This window comes from Myxine glutinosa, chromosome 10 (genome assembly GCF_964187855.1).
Source record: "Myxine glutinosa chromosome 10, kmMyxGlut1.1, whole genome shotgun sequence".
Classification (NCBI taxonomy): Eukaryota; Metazoa; Chordata; class Myxini; order Myxiniformes; family Myxinidae; genus Myxine; species Myxine glutinosa.
The window spans coordinates 97,531,945-97,555,164 of NC_136270.1; the positions used below are offsets into that span (position 1 = coordinate 97,531,945).

Sequence of the window (23,220 nt, forward strand, 5' to 3'; positions counted from 1 at the left end):
GAGATTATTTAAAGATAACTTTTGATATAAAAATTGTAGAGATTGAATCTGTTAATGAAAGAAAGTATATAGATATTGATGGGAATATTTTTCTTGCTAATTAAATATGAGTCAATACAGCAGTGAAGATTTTACTATTTCATTGAACTCAGACGATAGTGATGATAGTATTTCATTGAACTTGGACGATGGTGATGATAGTATTTCATTGAACACAGATGATAGTTATGATACTAATAGTTTGTGCTCAAATGATAGTTATGAGAGTAGCTTTATTGATGACTCTGAGTATGATTCTGAGTATTCATGTGATAGTTATGACTTAGATGATTCTGAGTGAAAAAGTGTTTTAGTTTAAGCACAGCGATATATATAAAACGGAGCTGTAAAGCTCAAAAGTGTTTTATTTTAAGCACAGTGATATATATAAAACACCACGTTTTCTCACGCTATAAATATGGTTTATTGTGATACTTGCGAGAAGGAAGTAAAATATTATAAACAACATATTCTCACCGCAAAACATACATACAACATTTTAAACAAACTTTCCCCTCTTCCACCTGAAACAAAACACTGTTCTACATGTAATAAAAATATCCTCAAGAAAGGCTTCAAAATACATCTTAAAACAAATCTACATTTATCAAATTTTATCACAACTAAAAACTCTGATGGAGCATTCAAAGGACATATTAAAATAAGAGTCTTTAACTTCAAACCTCCTGAACCAGAGTCTATAGTTGATGCTGTAGAAATAGTTAAACCTGCTGTTCAAACGTTGATTGAAAAAACACTAAAGGAAATGAAACCACTTAAATTTTATATGGGAGTAAAATTAGAAATGACAAAGGATGAAGGAGTTATAGATGCACCATACATGAGAACTGAGCCACACTTTATATCTTCATATCAAGATTTTAAAACATCAGGAGTCTATGATGAACTTATTAAACAAGAGCAAGATGTGGATAATTCAATCGTAGGAAGTGGATTCAATATAGGAAAAATTATTTACATAGACATTCATATTCTTAAATCAGATCCTCTAAAAGCTTCTTCTTACATTGATTTACCCAGTGTTATCAAAAATAGAAAAGCAGTTATCAATATCAAAAATAAAGACAATAAATGTTTTCTCTGGTCTATTTTAGCACACTTACATCCTCCACATTTTCATGATGAAAGAGTATCTCATTATAAAAAATATGAGAATACATTAAATACGAAAGATCTAAAGTTTCCGATGACTTTAAATGATATTCCTAAATTTGAAAAGATGAATAATTTATCAGTTAATGTTTATGGTCTAACAGAAACAAACAACATTCAGGTTTTAAAGCTTTCTGACAATTGTAAACAAACTCATATTAATCTTCTATATTTTAATTCAGACGAAAATTCACATTATACATACATCAAAGATATTGCTAAATTAATAAAACCACAAGTCTGTAAGAGAACAAATAAAATATATATTTGTTTGCGTTGTCTTAACTTCTTCAATTCACAAGAAAGATTAGATAAACATTCAAATTATTGTGGCGAACATAAATCAACGGTAATCAATATGCCTAAAGAAGGCTCAAAGATCACATTCAAAGATGAAAATAAAAAGATCAAACATCCATTTGTTATATATGCTGATTTTGAAAGTATTTTAGAAAAAATTGATACTGCTTCTCAAGATCCAAAAGAATCATACACAAATAAATATCAAAAACATACTCCTTGTGGTTTTTGTTATTATATCAAATCATCCGTTGGTGATAAATATAACAAGTTAGAGATGTATAGAGGCTCAAATACCCCAGAGGAGTTTGTGAAACGACTAGAAAAAGACTGTGTTCGATTAACCAAGATAATGAGAGAAACCAATAAACCAATGTCCTTAACAAGTAAAGAAAAAAGGGAATTTATAAAAAACAATGTCTGTCATATTTGTGAGGAGAAAATTGGTAAAGGTCTAAAGGTTAGAGACCATTGTCATCTCACTGGTAAATATAGAGGTCCGGCTCATCAAAGTTGTAATATTAATTATCAACTCCCCTCTTTCATTCCTGTCTTTCTTCATAACAACGCTCATTATGATACACATCTATTTATCAAGGAACTCTCAAAGACTTCTGGAAGTATCTCAGCAATTCCAAACACGGATCAGAAATACATTTCATTCACAAAAACAATTCACACATCTCCTATTACTCATATCAGATTTCTTGATACATTTAAATTCATGGCAAGTCCATTGGTTAACTTGGTTCAAAATCTAAAAGAGTTTCCATGTCTTTCAGAGTATTTTTTAGATAAAGATTTTCTAACACAAAAGGGAATTTACCCCTATGACTATATGGACTCATTTGAGAGATTCAATGAAACACAACTTCCTTCAAAAGAAAATTTCTATAACAAATTAAATAATAGTCATATATCTGATAAAGATTATGTACACGCACAAAATGTTTGGGAAAAATATAACATCAAGAATCTTGGCGAGTATCACGATTTGTATCTCAAAACTGATGTGCTTTTATTGGCCGATGTATTTGAAGCCTTTAGATCTGTTTGTCGCACTGGATATGGATTGGATCCTGCTCACTACTACACAGCACCTGGATTGGCCTGGAGTGCGATGTTGAAAATGACAAAACAAGATTTGGATTTGATAACCGATGTTGATATGCTTTTGATGATTGAAAAGGCAAAAAGAGGTGGAATTTCACAAGTCTGCTCGAGTAGATACGCAAAAGCAAATAACAAATATCTTCCAAATTATGATCCAACGAAAGAGAGTTCTTACTTGATGTACTATGACGCGAACAACCTGTATGGCTGGGCAATGTCTCAGGCTCTTCCTTATGGAAAACTTAGATGGGTAAAGGAAAAAGACTACAAAAACGTTTTACAAGATGTATGTATCTCTACACAAAAAGAATTGGATGAAGAAAAAGTTGGTTATTATTTTGAAATTGATTTAAAATATCCAGAGGAACTCCATAACCTACACAAAGATCTCCCATTTGCTTGTGAGAAAGCAAGTCCAAAGAAAGAATGGTTGAGTGATTATCAACGATCGTTTGATATAGGTGAATCAACAGAAAAATTACTTACTACATTATATAACAAGAAAAATTATGTTCTACACCAAAGAAATTTGCGACAATATTTATCAAAAGGTCTAAGAGTAGAGAAGATCCATAGGGTTCTAAAGTTCAATCAAAGTCATTGGTTAAAGGGGTACATTGATTTTAATACACAAAGAAGAACAGAGTCAAAAACAGATTTTGAGAAAGACTTTTATAAATTGATGAATAATGCGGTCTTTGGTAAGACTATGGAGAATGTGAGGAAAAGACAAAATATCAGACTATCAACATCTTGGGAACAAGCATCAAAATTAATTAATAGACCGAGTTTTACTCGAGCTGAGGTCTTTACTGAGAACTTTTGTGCGATCCATTTGATTAAAGAGAGTATTGAAATGAACAAACCTATTTATATTGGAACAACAATTCTTGATTTATCAAAGTCATTAATGTATGATTACTTTTATAATAACTTGAGGAAGAAATATCAAAATGATGTTAATCTACTTTATATGGATACAGATAGTTTTATTTTGAAAATTAATACCAACGATGTTTATTCAGACATGAAAAGAGACATTAATATCTATGACACGAGTAATTACAGTCCAGAGAGTGAGTTGTTCTCTTCTAAAAATAAAAAGGTGATTGGAAAGTTCAAGGATGAATTAGGAGGAAATGTTATGAGTGAATTTGTGGGATTGAGGTCAAAGGCTTATGCTTATAAATACATTGTGAATAACGTTGAAAAGACTGATAAGAAGTTAAAAGGTGTAAAGAAAAATGTTATTAAAGAAACAATAAACTTTAAGGATTATTATAACTGTTTAACAACAAAGAAAGAAGAGTTTAGAAAGATTAATGGAATAAGAAGTTATAAACATCAATTATATTCAGAAGAGATAAATAAGAAAGCATTGGGGGCTTTTGATGATAAGAGGTTTATTTTAGAAAATGGAATTGATAGTCTCCCTTATGGTTATATAAGTATATAAGTGATAAGATATATATATAAGTGATAATATATATATAAGTGATAAGATATACATAAGTGATAAGATATATATAAATGATAAGTTAAAAAGGGGGGGGGGGGTTGGGGATTTTAACGGGCTACCGCCGCCTTTTTTACTATTATATAAATGATAGAACCAAGTATCAACCAGACTAAAGAGTGGAGGTGTAATCAACCTTGGTATATAAATGGAAAACATAATGAATGTGAAAAATATCAAATAGGTATAATTGAAAAGGCAACTGGTAAAAAAGTTCACAAAACAAATAAGAGAATTAATTTAAATACCGGTGAATTGGGTAAAAAAGCTGGAAATATTTTTGAGTGGACGGAAAACTTTGATGGTTGTCAGGAAAATATATACTTTAATTTAAAAATGGTATGTGGCACTGGAGGCGCTCAAGCAAGAACATTGAGGGAGGTTTACCATTTTATCTTAGCTCAGTTAAAATATCTTAATAAAGAACCAAACTCAAACATATTTTTTGTTAATATATTAGATGGTGAAGAGAGTTGTAGGAGAATTAAATTATTTCCCACGCATAAACAAATATTTGTAGGGTCGTTGCTTGAGTGGGTTATATTCACCAGATGATATTAAGAGTAAAAGGTTAAAAGGTCCATGAGGTCAGAAGGATCACAGGTGTTTAAGTGGTCTAATGAATAAGGATAACATGTCAAAAGGTTAGAAGGTTCGTAAAGAACAGGGTGAGAGAAATATAGGTGTTTAGGGGCAATGAGGGAGGGAAAGAATTAATATGGAAGTGAATGGGTCAAAGATTAATCTGCCAGATGATATGTAGAAGAAGGATGATAGGTCTATAAGAGAAAACAAATATTTGTAGTGTTTGAGTGGTCTAATGAACAACATTAAGGATAGGTACTACAGACAAAAGGTTCATAAAGATGAGGGTGGGAGAAATAGAGGTGTTTATGATTTTTGAAAAAGACAAGGGGGTAAATGACATTAGATAGGGATTTCCCATGTTAAACGGAGGTGTCCCAGAAGCAACATTATTACACTACTCAGGTAGATATGTAAGGGGTATAGAGCGCATAGTTTTGTGCCAGGTAGATATGTAAGGGGTATAGAGCTCATAGTTTTGTGGCATGTAGATATGTAAAGGGTATAGAGGTCATAGTTTTGTGGCATGTAGATATGTAAAGGGTATAGAGGTCATAGTTTTGTGCCAGGTAGATATGTAAGGGGTACAGAGCGCATAGTTTTGTGGCAGGTCGATATGTAAGGGGTATAGAGCTCATAGTTTTGTGGCAGGTAGATATGTAAGGGGTATAGAGCGCATAGTTTTGTGGCAGGTAGATATGTAAGGGGTATAAAGCTCATAGTTTTGTGGCAGGTAGATATGTAAAGGGTATAGAGCTCATAGTTTTGTGGCAGGTAGATATGTAAGGGGTATAGAGCTCATAGTTTTGTGGCAGGTCGATATGTAAGGGGTATAGAGCGCATAGTTTGTGCCAGGTAGATATGTAAGGGGTATAGAGCGCATAGTTTTGTGGCAGGTAGATATGTAAGGGGTATAGAGCGCATAGTTTTGTGCCAGGTAGATATGTAAGGGGTATAGAGCTCATAGTTTTGTGGCAGGTCGATATGAAAGGGGTATAGAGCTCATAGTTTTGTGCCAGGTAGATATGTAAGGGGTATAGAGCTCATAGTTTTGTGGCAGGTCGATATGTAAGGGGTATAGAGCTCATAGTTTTGTGGCAGGTCGATATGTAAGGGGTATAGAGTGCATAGTTTTGTGCCAGGTAGATATGTAAGGGGTATAGAGCTCATAGTTTTGTGGCAGGTCGATATGTAAGGGGTATAGAGCTCATAGTTTTGTGGCAGGTCGATATGTAAGGGGTATAGAGCTCATAGTTTTGTGGCATGTATAGCAATTCTCCAGTTTTAAATTTACAAGTGATTTACCTCGTACATTTCTCCAGACATTTTTACCTCGTAGGAAAGCCGGATACTCCTTTTGACATGTCTTGGAATATTGTGAGTCCAAGAATCTCTCTCTTCATGAAATTGTTTGTACCGGCGGTACACCTCTGCTTTGTGCTCAATCAAACTGGGAAGTTTTTTTTGGGAGGGAGGGGGGGGGGGGGTTTGGCACCAAAATCCAATTTCACCAGACTTAGTGACGTCATGGTTAGAGCATCCACTCAGAGTCTGATAGATCAGTGGCTGGAACCCCGAGCGGGTTATATCAAAGGCTTATAAAATGGTATGTACTGCTTCATTGCTTGGTGTTTCACATTTTAAAACGAGCACACCTGCTCACTGTGGGAGTGGCAGGGGGAGTCATTTACTTCTGAGGGTGTAGTGGGGGCTCCCTGAGGGGGTGGCATGGGGTGGAGCAATATTGCAGGTCACAAACCCCCTTGGGGGGGGGGGGGGTGGTATTGTTGTGTAATAACATTCATATTTTGCTATTATTATTAGAATTGTTATTACTTTGGTTTTAGAAGCGGCTTTGGAAAAACGCCACGATAAAGTTATGTTAGAATGGATATATACACCTCAACACGCAACCCCCTTGGTGGAGAAAACCCCCTTGGGGAGTGCGGGTGGGGGGTAGTTAAATAGCTACAGCCTTCATTGTGGGACCCTTAGTTTCCCTGTCAAGTTTGGTTGAAGTTGAATAAGTAACGACCGAATGTATCGTAGTCAAAAATCGTCAGACAGACACATAGACAGACAGACACCAAATTGCATATTTTAGTATGACAGAACATGGACAAGTAACCACAACTAGTCCAGTCTTTGATGAGTCTAATGGCGTTGAAGTTTCTTGTAAGGGAACTAATGTAAATTATCTTGTTAAATCTCAAAAGGCAGAAAACCATTGCATAACACATGATAGAGAACTGCTAAGTTTGAATTTCAAAATCTTCAAACAGCCAAACGTGTACCTCATTAACATTTCAACCTGAAAACACCAATTTTTAAAGTTCACGAGGTTCAGTATTAGCTTCTCTTTCTTTCGTTAATTTGTGTAAAGAATTGATGGTTTGTGAGAATTCCATGAAAATACTGTCCCCTGGTGGACATCATGACCGGTTCATACCAGAGAACTTTTGCGTACAAGTTGAACAAGCATGTTGTCCCCTTTCATTGCATTAAATACTCATGGGACACAGACTTGAAAAGTTAATTGAAACATTGGGAAACAAGGATGTTTGCACATCATCTACGTTTGTGAAACAACCAAATAAAAAGCGCTCAGGGATCCATATCAGGAGTTTGTAAATAATCAAAAATGTTGCAAAACTTTTAAGGACCAATTTTTTTTTTACCACGAATGTGTGTTCGCTACTGTCTATTTTTGAGGATAAAACAAACTCGAAAAACATTTTCCATAAAAGAGTGATTACGTCTCTTCTATTGGAGCTGTAGACGGTGGCTTGCAAACCGAGCATCAAGGGCGGTGTACAGAAGAGTTTTTTTTTAAATAACAGAAATACAAGGCACATGGAGGTGAAATTTGCTGCACGTGATGTATACATCATTCACAAGCATTCAGGGACCAAAAAAGGAATGATAATGTATGTGGCTGCCTCGGTAAATTTACTGGGAAATTGAAGTGGACAAATGGTGAATTTTCTGTTTTACATCATGTACTCAAAAAGGAAACAGCCAAAAATGCCAATGATGAAATGTACGTATTTATTTATATATTTAACGAAGCATACAATGGAGTATAGCCGTTCAAAATCTGCAAAACAACTGCACAGACATATTTCGAAGAAGAAGATGGGACATCTACATATTACATATGCAAAATAGATGATGTTTTTTATAATACCTGCCTAGCCATACCTCAAAACCCCGCCCTCGTGCCTGTCCCCTTTTTCCCACATGCCACTTTAGACCTATACATATTCCCATTTTCTTACTTCTCTCCTTTACTCCATTTTCCTCCGAACAGCCTTTACCATTTCAACCCCACACCCGTCTTTAAGGTTGCCAACAACACCAGACTGACTCTCGATAGATATCCTTCCTGCTGTTCCGACAGTTATAGCCATATTAAATCCTTTATGACGTCACTTCCTGTTTCACCTCGTTAACTTCCCCCCTCTCTTTTGTCTTCTCCACCCTCCCAATGTCATTTTCCCTACTTTCTTTATCTGGGTGTATCACCTCCATTGACTATGTAGTATGTAAACGTCCCCAAATATTTTGAGCATGAGAATTTATTTCACTGCAAAAGGCTGTTTCAATGAAATACTGTGGCATTCACCATCATCAAAGTGAATTATACAGCCATTGAACGGTTCAATGTACACTGGAACACAATGAAATCGGTGTGATGTCAAATCATTCATTCTCACGCGGTGACTTGTTGTTCATCCCCACCTGCGAAACAGACAAGGGCAATTAAGCAGAGTGCTCTCTGACCTAAGGTGTACAGTGTACACCAATATATTCAGCAGAATTAATTTATGATGGGAACTATTTCCAAGCATAATTAAAATTTGAAAAAATTAACACAGCACATAAACCAGGATCACTGATATCATTCTGTCCTCCGTAATATTACAGGAATCCAGTACAAAAACTTATCAGCCTGCTAACTCCTGTCGTTTTCAACAGACATGGAACAAAGCTGCCACAGGAAATTTGTCTCCACGCATTAGAAAATTACATGACGTGAGGAATCGACTCCAGAATCTACACCCTTATCAAAATAGTGAAGATGCCATGCCTCCTCAGTTGAAGAGGTCTCAAGTCAGCCTGTGTCTCTCATGGTATTTGGTTCAAAAGTGTCTCCACCGCAGTCTAAGGTCTTTTGCACTCTGAAGCAGTTTCTCCTCAAGGATTTGCTGTATTTGGCTCCATTCATTGTTCCCTCTATCGATACAAGGCTCCAGGTCCCTGCTACTGAAAAGCATCCCCATAGCATGATGCTGCCAAACCATGCTTCACGGTATGGATGGTGTTAAATGGGTGATGAGCAATGCTCGGTTTCCACCAGAAACTTTGCATTCAGGCCAAATAGATCAATTTCATCACATAAGACCACAGAATATTTTGCCTCATGCTTTTAGAGCTACTCACCCATAAAGCCAAGATTTGTGAAGTGCTGTGGAGACTGTTGTCCTTCTGGCAGGTTCTGCCATCTCAGCCAAGGAACTCTGTAGTTCTGTCATAGTCGTCATTGGGTTATTGGTCACCTCCCTGACCAAAGTCCTTCTTGCCCAGTTGCTCAGTTTGGTTGAGCAGCGAATTCTATAGGAAGAGTCTGGGTAGTTCCATATTCTTCCCATTTCCTAATGATGGAGCTCACTGATGATGGAGATCATTTTCCCAATGATGGAGATGAACCTTTGGAACTTTCCACACGCTAGAAATTGTTTTATACCTTTCCCCAGATCTATGCGTCCTCACAATTCTATCTCGGTGTTCTAAGGACAGTGGCTTGGACTTAATGGTCGAGTTTCTGTTCTGACGTGCACTGTCAACTGTGGGACCCCACGGAGAGAAAGGTGTGTTTCTTTCTAAATCAGCTCCAATCAATTTAATTGGCTACAGGACGACACCAGGGAAGGTGTAGAGACAATAAAATTGCAGAGGCATCTCAAGGATGCTCAAAGGAAATTGGATGAACCTGAGCTCAATTTTGAGGGTCATAGCAAAGGGGTTGAATACTTAGAGACTCAATAAATTTCAGCTTTTCATTTTTAATTATTTTGTAAAAATTTCTAAAAAAAATAAATTCCACTCTGACATTATGTATCGATCAGTGCGAAAAAACTCGATTTTAATCCATTTTAAATTCAGGCTGTAACACAAAAAATGTGAAAAAGTCAATTGGGTGTGAATACTTTCTGAAGGCACGGTACGTCCGCTATGCTGAATAGTTTGTTTTGTATCCCACTAATTGGCCGGATCTGGATTGGGATCTGACCAAAAATCTAATCGGCTTGTTCTTGTCACCTGACCAACTCATCCACCTCGTTTTGTCATAATCTGTCCACAATTTATGGGAATCACATGCTATATATAATTTTTGGCCCTATCACTCAACGGTGAAGGATCAATTTTAAAATTTTTAAAGTCTCATATCCGGATCCATATTCGGATTTTAACCAAAATATAATTGATTTGTCCTTGTCACACACCCGACCTATCTGTCCACCAATATTCGTCGGAATCCGTTCAAAACCTTGAGATATCTTGCTTTACATATTTTGTTTTTGTCCCTAACTCTCAATAGTGAGGAATCTCGTAAAAAAATTATATGATCTAGATCCGGATCCAAATCTTCACCAAAATCCAATCATTTCGTCCTTGTCACATACCCAACCTCTCCACCAAAGTTCCTCCAAATCCTTCAACTTTTTGAGATATCCTGTTCATAGTCAGACAGACTGACAGACAAACAGACAGGGATGAAAACATAACCTCTGCCCACGAAAAAAATCCGAAGCAAACTGATCCCTTTAAAGCTCTAATGGTGCATCATTTGACCCCAGTAGCTGAATATCGGTCGACACTTGAGGCCAACATTATCAATCCTCCCTCAAGATCTCCAGTCTGAGTATCCAGATGCTGCCATCATTCGTATGACGAAAAGACAAAGATGAATTACGAGCAATTCTAGAATTGGCAGCATTCCAGGAAGACACCCTATTGTGAATAATAATCAGTGTGCCATCAATTGTGGGTGTAAACATCACTTCCAAAAAACCGGGTATCACCAGCTAAAGTTGTCACCACTCCAATGTCAAATCCACGGTCATATGTTGTTGCATATAAGACGACTTGGCGTCAACTGACGTGAAACCAGCACAATAACTGAGTTGATATGACCTCCTCCACTGACAGGTAGTGAGAGGTACGCGGTATGCCACCATTGATTTGCCTTCAAGCGTGCACAGTCAAGTCAATGTTCTACCTAGCATTACTACCCAAACATATACCACAAGATTTGGGTGGAAATGAACCTGTGTGAGACATATGTCATATCACCTCTCAGGACTAAACGAGTATCCAGTACAAAATTTGGACTTGTAATTACATGTTGTACACGGCGTGCTATTTGGTTTCAAAGAGGGCAGTATTCTTTCAGCATCTAGTGGTGTTCTGGTGATACCACGCTGCGCTGATAAACACAATAAAGAGATCCATCATGGCAGATCAAGTAGTCCTCTCATGGCACAGGCCTTGCCGTTCCAAGTACATTGTATGTAGAAGCCGTTGTATCATCTCAATCATTTCATTGTCCTATGTCTTCAAATTCGTCACTGGCTCGTCTGTGCAAATCACAAGTAATTGAGTCACTCGCATCAGATTAATTGCAGTTCTGTGAACATTAAAAGTAATTCGCTGTTAGTTGGTGAGTAATTCATCTTTTATGGTTTAAACTCCTCAGACAGTGGAAATCTCCATGGCCTCCAACAGTGGATGCAACTACACTAGCAACGGTACCCGCCCTACGGACGGGGCTTCAATTGGGAGGCCCAAATGAAAAGGTAAAATATCAGAAATTGAAGGCTTTTTTATTTTAAACGATTCATATGAACATCCGTTAAATCATATCACACGCAAATCATCAAAATCTGAACAGTATCTTTAGAATTTCAAAAAAAGCCACATCACTGTTCAATACTGTTCAACTCTTCATGGCCTCTCCAATATTGTACCCGTTTGTGACGTTTGTCACATTGTCTCCAGTACCCGTTTGTGACGATGTTTTCATTGTGACGAAATTATTCGAATTATTATTCGAATATTCGAATTCGAATTTATTTATTCGTATTTATTCGAATTGCACGAATATGTGAATTGTGATTGTGTTTCATTGTGATGTTTGTGCGGCGACGGGCGGTGTGTACAAAGGGCAGGGACTTAATCAACGCGAGCTGATGACTCGCGCTTACTGGGAATTCCTCGTTCGTGGGACACTGTCTCAAGCCCCAGTCCCCATCACGGATGGGGCTCAGCGGTTTACCCGAGCCTGACGGCGAAGGGCAAGGTACACGCTGGCCCGTCCAGTGTAGCGCGCGTGCGGCCCCCGGACATCGAAGGGCATTAAACGTTCATTAAACATTAAACGTTCATTAAAGGATTACGAAACGAAAAACATTACGAAATTACGTTCACACCGTCACGTCAAACACTACCGTGAACACATACATCGTCACAACATTGTCACAATGAGAACATGGTCACAATGAACGTTATGCGAACGCGAATGTTATGCGGGAGTCCAAACCTGAGAATGCTGGAGACCAAAGCTGAAATTGGGAAAACTAAATAGCCTATTTTACTCCTGGAGATCCCAGCATTACCCACCCAAAATATCTTTGCGATCGGTTAGGCAGTTTTTACGGTACCTTCGAACAGACAGACGGACATTTGGTGAATTATAGTAAGATGCATCAGTCAACATAATCTCAAGAAAACCTTTTAATGATTGATTGACGAGTCCATGCTTTTTCCAGAGCATCATTGCTGCTGAAGCTGTCCCATGGCAAGGAATATGATGGATGATCCCAGCAGTAGACACTACCAGACCTTTAAGGTCCTTTTCATACTACTGTAGTGTCTACTGCTGGTATCCCATCCCACTGCTAGGAAGACAGCAGCCGTGAAACTCTGTTGATCAAAAATTGATGATGTGCTGATCTGATAAATGGAACATGTCTTCCAGTCCTAAAAAGTCTCACATTCTCCCTCAGTCACTCTGGAAGGATCGTCAAACGAATGCACCGATCTTTCCATGGTCAGCCACTGGAAGAAGTCCAATCATTCGAACTTGTAGGTAATCAGCCATGACTATATACAGAAGGTAACCTGGCCTCCCAAGCCAGTCACAGACTGGGCATCTTCCATCGATCCAAGTCTTTCCTTGGAAATCAGAACTACCCACAGTCTGCAAAGGCCTTTGGCTGTAGCTGTTCTCTGCTTCAGGTTGGACCCCAGCATCACATATATCCCTCCTGGGTTCTGTGGAATATAAAGCTCTCAACATTATTGGAACCTCTCGCAACGAGGTCAAAGTACAAGGCCTGTTGCTTTCACATCGCAAACACATCAGTGGTTTCTCTTTTTTACTGCTTCTCCAATATTGCTCCCTCTGCTCCACTGGTCCTCCGACCATTCCCAGCAACTCCAGGATCAACATTCTTCCAGTAACGCCATTGTTATTAAACTTCCAAAATCCAGGCTGACTGCACACCTCAACTCCTTTGTACCTCGCTTCTCCGGGTCTATGGAACCACCTTCCAGAGGCCATTTTTTCTCATTATTCCCTCCAGGCTCCAGGGTTTCAAGCAGGCAGTGCATCATCACCTGATGACTGATGTCATCCCCATCCTGATCCATCATGATTATTACTCCCATGAACCTTTTATAATTCATTACTCCGGCCAGGGAGTAATGCATTCGATCGTGTCTGTGTGTGTGTGTGTGTGTGTGTGTGTGTGTGTGTGTGTGTGTGTGTGTGTGTGTGTGTGTGTGTGTGTGTGTGTGTGTGTGTGTGTGTGTGTGTGTGTGTGTGTGTGTGTGTGTGTGCGTGCGTGTGTGTGTTCGTGTGTTTGTGAACAAGATATCTGGAAAAGTTCTGAACGGATTTGGATGAAAGTTGGTGGGATGATTGCCCTTGGGATAAGGAAGAATTGATTAGTTTTTGGTGAAGCTCAGGATATTATTCCGGATCCAGGAATTTTTTGAAGGATTGTTTACCATTGGAAGACAGGGCTCATTTTTTTTAACATTGTCTTCTATATATTCTATATTTAACATTGTGATATGAAAATAGTTTTCATATTTGTTGTAAATATAGTTTAAACTCGTGGTTATGCGTTAGAGCGGTGTATTTTGTTAGCAGCGTCGTCTTCAAGGTTCTTGTTATTGTTTTCTAATAAAGACATATTCTGTCATTTTAAAACCACCAAAGGGTGTATTATCTTTCCCCGTTTTATAAAATGTATCGTTTGATACGTATAATGCTTTAAAACGTTTTTTAAATTTTTATTTTACCTCAGAAGAGATATCAACATTTACCTCAGCAAATGTCAATCGCGGTGTCAATATTTGATGAACTTATAAAGACTTAGGTGACTTATAAGTGTGACCAGAATGTGCACGGGATTCTTCCCAGAAGAATGAGTGGTCGCATTAGCTTGTACGACTTAAAATGAGCGAGTTTTGTTTTGACGTTTGGGCCAGTTTTACATGTTGTATCCCTAAGGAATGAAAAACGTTTTCCTGGCTTACAATTTTATTTGAAGTCACACATGCCTCAAAATACACCCACTTATATAGAATTGAACGCTGAATCCGAAAATGTAAGTGAAATTGCCTTGTTTTTTTTTAAACATTATCTTCTATATATTCTAAATATATCTCTGTGCAGTGTCTGTCTTGTGTTGTCACTGAACTACTCCCTCAAACTTTTGTGAAATCATACTATTCCAACTTGACCCACGGCGGGAGTATGCGCTCTACTGAGTGGCGTTCTAGTTTTAACTTGCTCATATTGGAGTTTCCTCCTCTTCTTTCTCTTTTTTTCCTGTTAGTTTATTCGCTTGTTGTTTGTGCCGAATTGTCGTCCCGCTGCCCCTACTGTCAAATTAACCTTAATATTCCATGAGCCTCACTCCTGAAGAGGAAAAAAATAAGAGGCAGGTTCTGCGGACAATGCATTTATGGAAGCTGTGCAGTGTGCATGCTCGTATAGACCATGGTGGTGCCCTCACCGATGGTACGCCGACCCATGAGGGCATGAAACTGCTTTGGGTGAGGCTTCTCCCGGTTGCTGCGTGATGAAAGCCGTGTCAAGCTGTCTCGGAGAGACCTTTCCCACTGCTACAGAAGCAAAGGAACCATTATTAATTGTATTAAAAGGTCACAGCACAACATTGCTTTGTGTTTAGAAAAAACAACTCGAATTATTTTATGGAAAGGCTGGAGGAAGTACATATGAGAAAACTTTGTCTCAGATAAATGTAAGCAAACCATATTCCTGCAGGGAAAGAATGGACATTTCTAATAATAAAATAATTCTGGGTGTTTCTCACCAGACTGATCTGACAACTCGTCAACAGGATCTCACCTTTTAAGGTCTCTATAGCCTCAAATTTGATTCCTGACAGTAGAGATTAAACTACAACTCCACAACTATCGGGGACGCCTCTTTGTGGTGGTTGTACCACCCAACGCAAGTCAGGGCCCAAATCTTCCCCCATTCTTCCCTGCTGCCCATGGCGTGGTCATGGTCAGAGTGCCGATCAGTCCCCATGGACTGGCCCTTTCCATCATGTCTCTGTCTCCTCTCTGTCTCCTCTCTCTCTCTCTCTCTCTCAATCTCTCTCTCTCTCTCTCTCTCTCCCTCTCTCTCTCTCTCTCTCTCTCTCTCTCTCTCTCTCTCTCTCTCGCTCTCTCTCTCTCTCTCGCTCTCTCTCTCTCTCTCTCTCTCTCTCTCCCTCTAACTCTGTCGTGGCCCCGACTTCGTGAAGCCGGGTGTATAACATCCGAGATGTGTGGGATCTCTGGATCGCTCCAAAGAGATCGATCGGCTGTCTCCGTGCCACGGGCTTGTTCAAGAGAACTGTACTATACTGTACAATAACTGTACAAGAGAACTGTACTGTTCAAGAGAACTTGGCTATGCAACAACAACAACAACTCCAATCAATGTTTATCCTCTGTGTTTTGTAACCCTCATCCACCTCTCTTTTCTCCCAAATCTGGAGTTGAATATGTAAGGTAGGGTAGGTGGGGGGTAATATGGACCCCCTAAACCAAAGTCCCGATAGAGACTATACAAATAGACAAGGAATATTTCCAAATAATGGTTTATTTAGACAACCAGACAGACTACATCCCCGTGCAGTTTGGGTTGAATAAAATCAAAGACATATGATTGAGGGAACAAATAAAAATATGCCATCAGTGTCCATATTCCAAACAATGTGGGAAATATGGACCCCCCCTATGGGGTAATATGGACCTCAATGTGGTAAGTCTAGTTTATTTTCGACAAATGTTCCCTGGGACAAATGTTACTTTCCGATTTTTCAGTGAACACCAACCTTAGCGACACTCATCACAGACGAAAGCACCTATACCCTCATAGTCAGTTTCGTTTTCGTGGGCCCATTGCTTGCATTCACTGCATTGGATCCAAGAAAATTCAGGTGGATCAACAAATAACTCATTGCAATATATGCAGTAGAAATTACTCATGCAGTTTTCAGGTCCTTTTCTGTGTTGCTTAGCAGACTTGGTAACCTGCTTTCGAACTGGAGGACCGCGCTTTGTTCATGGTCTGTTGCCTTTTTTCGCTTTCAAATTAGTTGGGGATATGGGATTCTGATTCTCGCGTGTTGGCCCTTTCTTCAATGCCCTTCTCTCTTGTTCTTGATGTTCCACGATCAAACGTCTTTTAGAAGGAGAGGATGTGAGGATAACGCTTTTTTGGGGCGAGTTAAATGTCCGACAGTGCATAGTCACTGTCGGATTTTTATACAGAATCAAGTGTACATGTTAGCGGGTGTTAACAAACAGCCGATACTTGACGGCAACTTGGACCATGCCTAGTTTTGCTTAGTCACATATTTCGGTGCAGAAAAATTTATTTGATTCAAATTTTGACAGTGAACATGCTGTTTTGTGGACCTATTCTACTGGCATCCTGTGTGGGGAATATGGACATCGACCGTGGGGAATATGGACATCGACCGCAGGGAATATGGACATGGGTCCATATTAGACACTACCAAAGGGTCCATATTCCCCACACCATGCCTCTCGATCATGTCAGCATGCCCAGTACATATGGGCTGGGATGGAGTTTTCTACACACAGTGGTGCTGTAGACAGCTCTCACGTGTACTCAGCCAGGGACACCACTCATCAAACAAGCTAGTGACTACATGTACATACACAGTACTGCATGCTTATGAATTGTAAAATTTGAGATGAAAACTTTTGGAAGTTTGCCACTTGCCGTCATTAAAGAGTTTGAATGAACTGCAGTTGGTCACTTGCTGGTCGGCCATACTTGTTTATCCCGTGATATGAAGACGAGGCTTGATGCAGTGCATCATGGGAAATTCAGTGGGGTCCATATTCCCCCGGGGTCCATATTACCCCCACCCACTATATCTTTCCCCACCTCCCTTTTTCATAAATATATTCTTCCAATTAAAAAATGGCTTCCTAAAATTTCTGACATAATTTACATTTAGCCCAGAAATGTTGTTGTATCATGTGCAATGCTAATCTTACTACTTCTACTACTACTCAATTATTCCCACCTTCTTGTGGGGTCTATCGAGGAACATTTTTGGCCAATCTTCGACTAAAGACAATTTGGGGAGGAATTTGTCATTTGTGCTGGAGGTAACAATTGCTCACTCTTTATGAAAGACTCAATGGGATATTTAACAGCTACCAATAACCGGTGCTGGCAGTGGCAGATGGGACCTCCGGCTTAACTTCCATCAAATGGTCGGTGGCAGTTTGTAGCTGGATTGACACTCAACATCAGGCTGGACAGCTCAAAGATGAGTGTGCATGCCTCTAAACTATCCTGCATGTGCCATATGCTCTATGGTCTCTACAGAGCGTCGGGTGTGCATAAGTAGTTTGTTGGCTCGTGTTACAATCCTGGATGGGTTGCCACTCTGACACAGGAAGTCAGGGCAGGAATTTGTAACTTCGCCAGGGTGCCGGGTGGGATTCCAACCCAGGCTAGCCAGATGAGAGGAGATTGTGCGTATCTCTAAGCTAAGATTGACACATTGAATAAGTGGTGTGGGGACTTTTGTCTTACTCTGAATGTGTGAAAAACAAAAGAGATGATTTTAGACTTTCGGAAAGGTCACAATCATGAGCTTGTAACCATAAATGGTGATAAGGTGGAAATTGTTAGCAAATTTAAATACCTGTTAGCCAATTTAAAAACAATCACCTTTATTGATAACAAGTTAACTTTTGATGGAAATACTGATGCTGTGTACAAGAAATCAATGCAAAGATTGTATCTTCTTAGGAAGTTGAATTCATTTGATGTGAGCTCACGTGTGATGTGGATGTTGACAAATTCCTTACTGATCAGAGTTTTGTCATTTAATTTGATTTCCTGGTACAGTTATCTTAATGTGCGGAATATGTCACGATTGAGAAAGGTCATTACACTGGCATTTAAAGCTGTAGGTGGGCCTTCAACTAGTCTGGAGTCTCTATACTTGCGAGCATTGAAAAGGAAGGCAGGTGTGTACCGATGAAAGTCATTTCTTGAACGGACTTTTTGAAAAACTGCCATCAGGGAGACGCTTTCGTGTAAGGAGGATGAAGAAGAACATTTTCAAAAAGTCATTTGTACCATGTGCAATTCAAATGCTAAATTCTAATTCCTAGCCATTTTGCTGTTTAGTCCATCTTACATATTTTATATTTACTTTATATTTAATATCTCTTTATTTCGTTTTCTTATTCCCTTTGTGTTTTATGTTATGTTTTAATGATGGTTAACTTACAGTGTGACCAAAGAATAATTTCCCTGAATATGGGACAATAAAGATTTATTATTATTAACCTATCCAGGCAGCCCTATCTCGCAAGTCCAGCACAATGATAAACACAACCATAAATGTGTAATATTTTACATGTCCTGAGGCTTTTCTTTCTAGGTACAACATGCAATGTAAAATACGTTACAAAATTTCTGAATAGTTGGAAATTTAAAGTTTTTTTTATGCCTCCGCCGACAAAGTCTCCGGAGGCATTATGTTTTCTGGTTGTCCGTCCGTCCATACGGGCTAAACCTCGTTTTTCTCAGCAACCATATGTCTGATTGAGACGAAACTTTCAGGGTAGGGGTGACACCCATGCAGAATGTTTTTATAATAAATATGACGTCATAGGTCACGTGGTATGGCAGCCATCGTGGATTAAAAGCAAATAATTAAAAAATTTATTTCTCGGAAACCGCTGAATGGAAAGAATTGAAACTTGGCACATTGTCAAGTACTCCCAATGGGGAACAAAAGCATGATAATGATGACATCATAGGTGAAGTGGTATACCAGCCAAAAATGTTTTAATCGAATTCCTTATCCTAAAAATCTGAAATTGCATGCACATGATCTATGACACATTTGTATTGAAATATCAAATTTATGACGTCATAGGTCACATGGTTTGGCAGCCATATTGGATTGAAGGAAAATATTAAATAATTATATATCTGAAACCGCTCACCCTATCGATGCGAAATTTTACAAATATCATCTAACAGCACTGTTGCATATAGTTTGAAAATGATGATGTCATAGGTCATGTGGTTTGGCAGCCATCTTGGATAGAAAAACGAACCTTATCCAATCAACACGAAACTTCAGAACGTGATCCACTACCCATACATACGCAGAGTGATGGCATCTACCTGCTGTGGGACTATGCGGAGGCATATTGGCGACACAGTCGAATTGTTCTAGTTATTACTCAAACACAAGTATCATTTTTGGCTATACCTGGACATTGAAATCCATACCTTAGTCCAGTTGTTCCCAAACATTGTTTTCTCCACGACCCAAAATTTTAAATCACATCGCCTCACAACCCAAATGGTACCGACTTGTACTGGTACCTACGATGAAAATTGTCGGAGGAAATGCTTTAGACGTGAAAACTCACTCAAAAATGGGCGATATTTTTTGAAGGTCGGGTCGTGACCCAGGGTTTAGGAACCCCTACGTTAGACATTGAATTTCCAACTGCATTATTAATTTATTTATTTACATTGACCAAAGGCTCAGAGTGGAACTTGTACCTAAATCAAAAACAGAACAACGACATTAATAGACATCAGCGTACTCCGATGAAAATTTCTAAAGACATTTGTAGACAATGGAACAATACATTTCATGTATGGGATTGAAGCTTGAGATTTGAGCATCATGAGCCACTTATTCACACGAGAAATCCAAAGACCAAAAGAAAAACAGTCTACCCATAATCAAACGACTACGTTATCTAGATGTCTTCCTTCAATAATAATTTGCGTCCCGACCTTACCGTGAGACCGTTGGATATCCCAGCGAATCCACCCTCCTGCTGATCAGCGCTCCAAACGCGCCGGCCAAGAGTCAGAGGCGTTGTGAGCAGCGCTCCTAGCAGCCAAAGCACGAATATTCTCATCATCATGAAGACCGGCAATACGCCCTAGCACCAGAAACAAGAACGGTAGGGATGTGTGAGTTTGTCCCTCGCTGTGGGTAACCGTGTGCATCATCGAATCGTTTTGACAACAGGAATTGTTTTTTAATAACACGCAGATACATCTTTACTAATTCGCTTAACATACCAAAGGTCATCATAGAACCGCCTACAGCTTCAAAGCCCAAAGGTGTCTCATATATAAAAAATATATATTTATATAATCACTAATCATACATACTTGTGTATTGAGGAATTGAAAGGTGTGTGTGTTGGAAGACATGAGTAGAACTTTTTGAACGCTACAGGATGCACAAGTTGAGATTACCATTATTTTATGCGGTTTATTTTTTTTGTCACAATTTGCACTTTTTACCTTCCAAGTATCACAGAACAGGTGATGTCTTACCGATAAAACGCCTCGCAAACGGAAGCTGATCCGACCTCGTTCCGTTGAAGACCGAGTGCACTGTTCCGCGCGAGCCCTTGTTAACAGACTAAGCTGAGAGTCTGATCTTCTTCCCAGAGATTTCCTGGTCACACTCTGGGCACTGGTTATATGCAGCCCGGATTGCACCTGCCTTGTGTGCTAATATTTATCCTGCCCTAAAGCAACGTCACAAATGCCGTCGAGATTTGCCGCGTGCACTTGGCAAACACGAATTCCAATTACCGGTATGAATTAGCTAGATTTGTGACTGTATTCAACTTGAACGCAATATACAGACTTGGCATGTAATATGGAATATTTTTTTTGTGGGGGTGAACTTACTTTTCAAGATGACTTAGAACCAAAAGTTCATTGGAATTATGTTGAAATTATTCTAGATTTTGTTAATGTGACCTTTAAAAGAAACAAAAACCACATTTGACATTTCGAAGCAAATAAATTGATCCTTGAAAGTGATGTAAACTGATATCGAACTCAATTCACGGACAGTACTGTGTTAAACTTATGTGCGTTTTCCAGAAGTATCTCTTTATTTTGCACATTAGCCAAAAAATTTTTAAAACAAAAACAAAAGTTAAATTACGACTGGGATTACGGACAGTAAAATTACAGTTCAGTACTTCGTGTAATCCCCACGAGCATTCAGGAGAGCACGTACACGTCGGGGCATGCTGTTCACGATATTTGCCAAGGTTTGGACAGGAATCGCTTGCCATGCAGTTACAATAGCCTGCTGCAATTCACGCACAGAGGCAGGCTGCTGGTCCAAGTTGTCGATTTGACGCGTTAATTTTGCCCACAAGTTCTCTATCGGATTCATATCCGGGGACATGGCAGGCCACTCCATATGCTCTACACCACGGTCAGCAAGAAAGTGTTGGATCATGCGAGCATGATGAGGCCGTGCATTGTCATCTTGGAAGACAAAGTTTCCTCGAAAGGCTGCATGAACAAATGGAAGCAATGTTTCTTCCAGAATGGCCCTGTGCTTGAACTGGTTCAGCTTTCCATTCAGAACTACCAGGTCAGTTTTGCCCCCTGCATGAAAAGCAGCCCAAACGGTCACCCCACCACCTCCAGCTTGGACTCTTGGCACTATACAATCTTCGTTTTAGGCTTCATGCACTTGTCTGTGCACTCGGACGCGGCCATATTGACGATAGACCAGATATCTAGACTTGTCACTGAAGATCACGTGATTCCAGTGTCCTGGCTGCCATTGACGCTGCTCTCTGGCCCACTGCAATCGGTGCTGGCGGTGTTTTCTCGTCAGACGTGGCTTTCTCAGGGGATGCCTGGCACGATAGCCTGCTTGAACCAGTCGTTGGTTGACTAGCCTTCTGGATACAGGCACATTTGTCAGTTGCTGCCACTCAGCCCTAAGCCGATTAGCTGACTTGGTACGGCCATTGCGGACTAACCGGTGCGGCTGGCGATCATCTCTCCTTGTGGTTCTGCGGGGACGTCCTGACCTCGGTATTGGAGTAGGGACACCCCTCTGAGCATTTCGTTTCAGGATCTTTGACACCTGACCTTGAGTGATGCCATACCCCCGAGCAATAGCACGCTGTTTCATGCCAGAATTTCGTAAAGCCACCACTAAATGACAAACAGCATTGTCGAGTTGACGGACCATCTCCAGGGGAAGCGGCAATAACTTTTGTAGACGTGCAGCAGTTGTTTTCCACCAATACAGAACGCAACAACCCTTATATACCCGATTGTGAAGCCAATCGTCAAATGTACCTGTCCGTACATTTTGTCACGCCACCTGTGATATAATCCTGTTATTGACTTCTTGCTGCGACAGACAATCAGTGACATGGTTCTTTTAACAAAGAAATCACTGAAGCGTAAAAGAAACTCACCAGATTGATATACCGAGTTCAGAAAGTAAACCCAATTCAAGAAAAAAAATTATTCCACATTAAATGTCAAGTCTGTATATACAGTCACGTGAAAAAGTAAGTACACCCCATGTAAAGTTTTGACTTTTTCAACATATTTCAACATACAGCTATTTGATCTTCATTTCAACAATTTTGAGAGATAAAGGTGATATAATATAACAAATATCATGAAACATTTACATTTTGCAGTCCATTGTATAATTTAAATAAACATAAATGCAAATTTCGCATGTGGAAAAAGTAAGTACACCCTTGGCTCTAATAGGTGGTATTGCCCCCTTTGGCAGAAACAACCTCAAGTAGGCGTTCCTTATAACTGTCTACCAGTCTCTGACATCGACTGGGAGAAATTTTTGCCCACTCCTCCATGCAGAATTATTTCAGCTGTGCGATGTTTGAGGGGTTTCTTGCATGCACAGCTCGTTTCAAATCCCCCCACAACATCTCGATGGGATTTAGATCCGGGCTTTGACTTGGCCATTCCAGAACCCTCCATTTCTTTCTTTTCAGCCATTCCTTGGTGGATTTACTCGTATGTTTAGGGTCATTGTCATGTTGCAAGGTCCACCTTCGGT

General features: G+C 39.4%; 1 long non-coding RNA gene across 1 annotated transcript; it reads right to left on the reverse strand.

Moving 5' to 3' along the window:
- Nucleotides 1-7,751: 7,751 nt before the first annotated feature.
- LOC137433588 (uncharacterized) lies at nucleotides 7,752-20,846 on the reverse strand. Its single transcript, XR_010985670.2, has 4 exons — nucleotides 20,694-20,846; nucleotides 20,144-20,290; nucleotides 14,818-14,926; nucleotides 7,752-8,467 (listed from the first exon to the last, which is right to left on the reverse strand). It is a non-coding gene; the product is annotated as an uncharacterized LOC137433588 (long non-coding RNA).
- Between the last annotated feature and the right edge of the window lie 2,374 nt (nucleotides 20,847-23,220).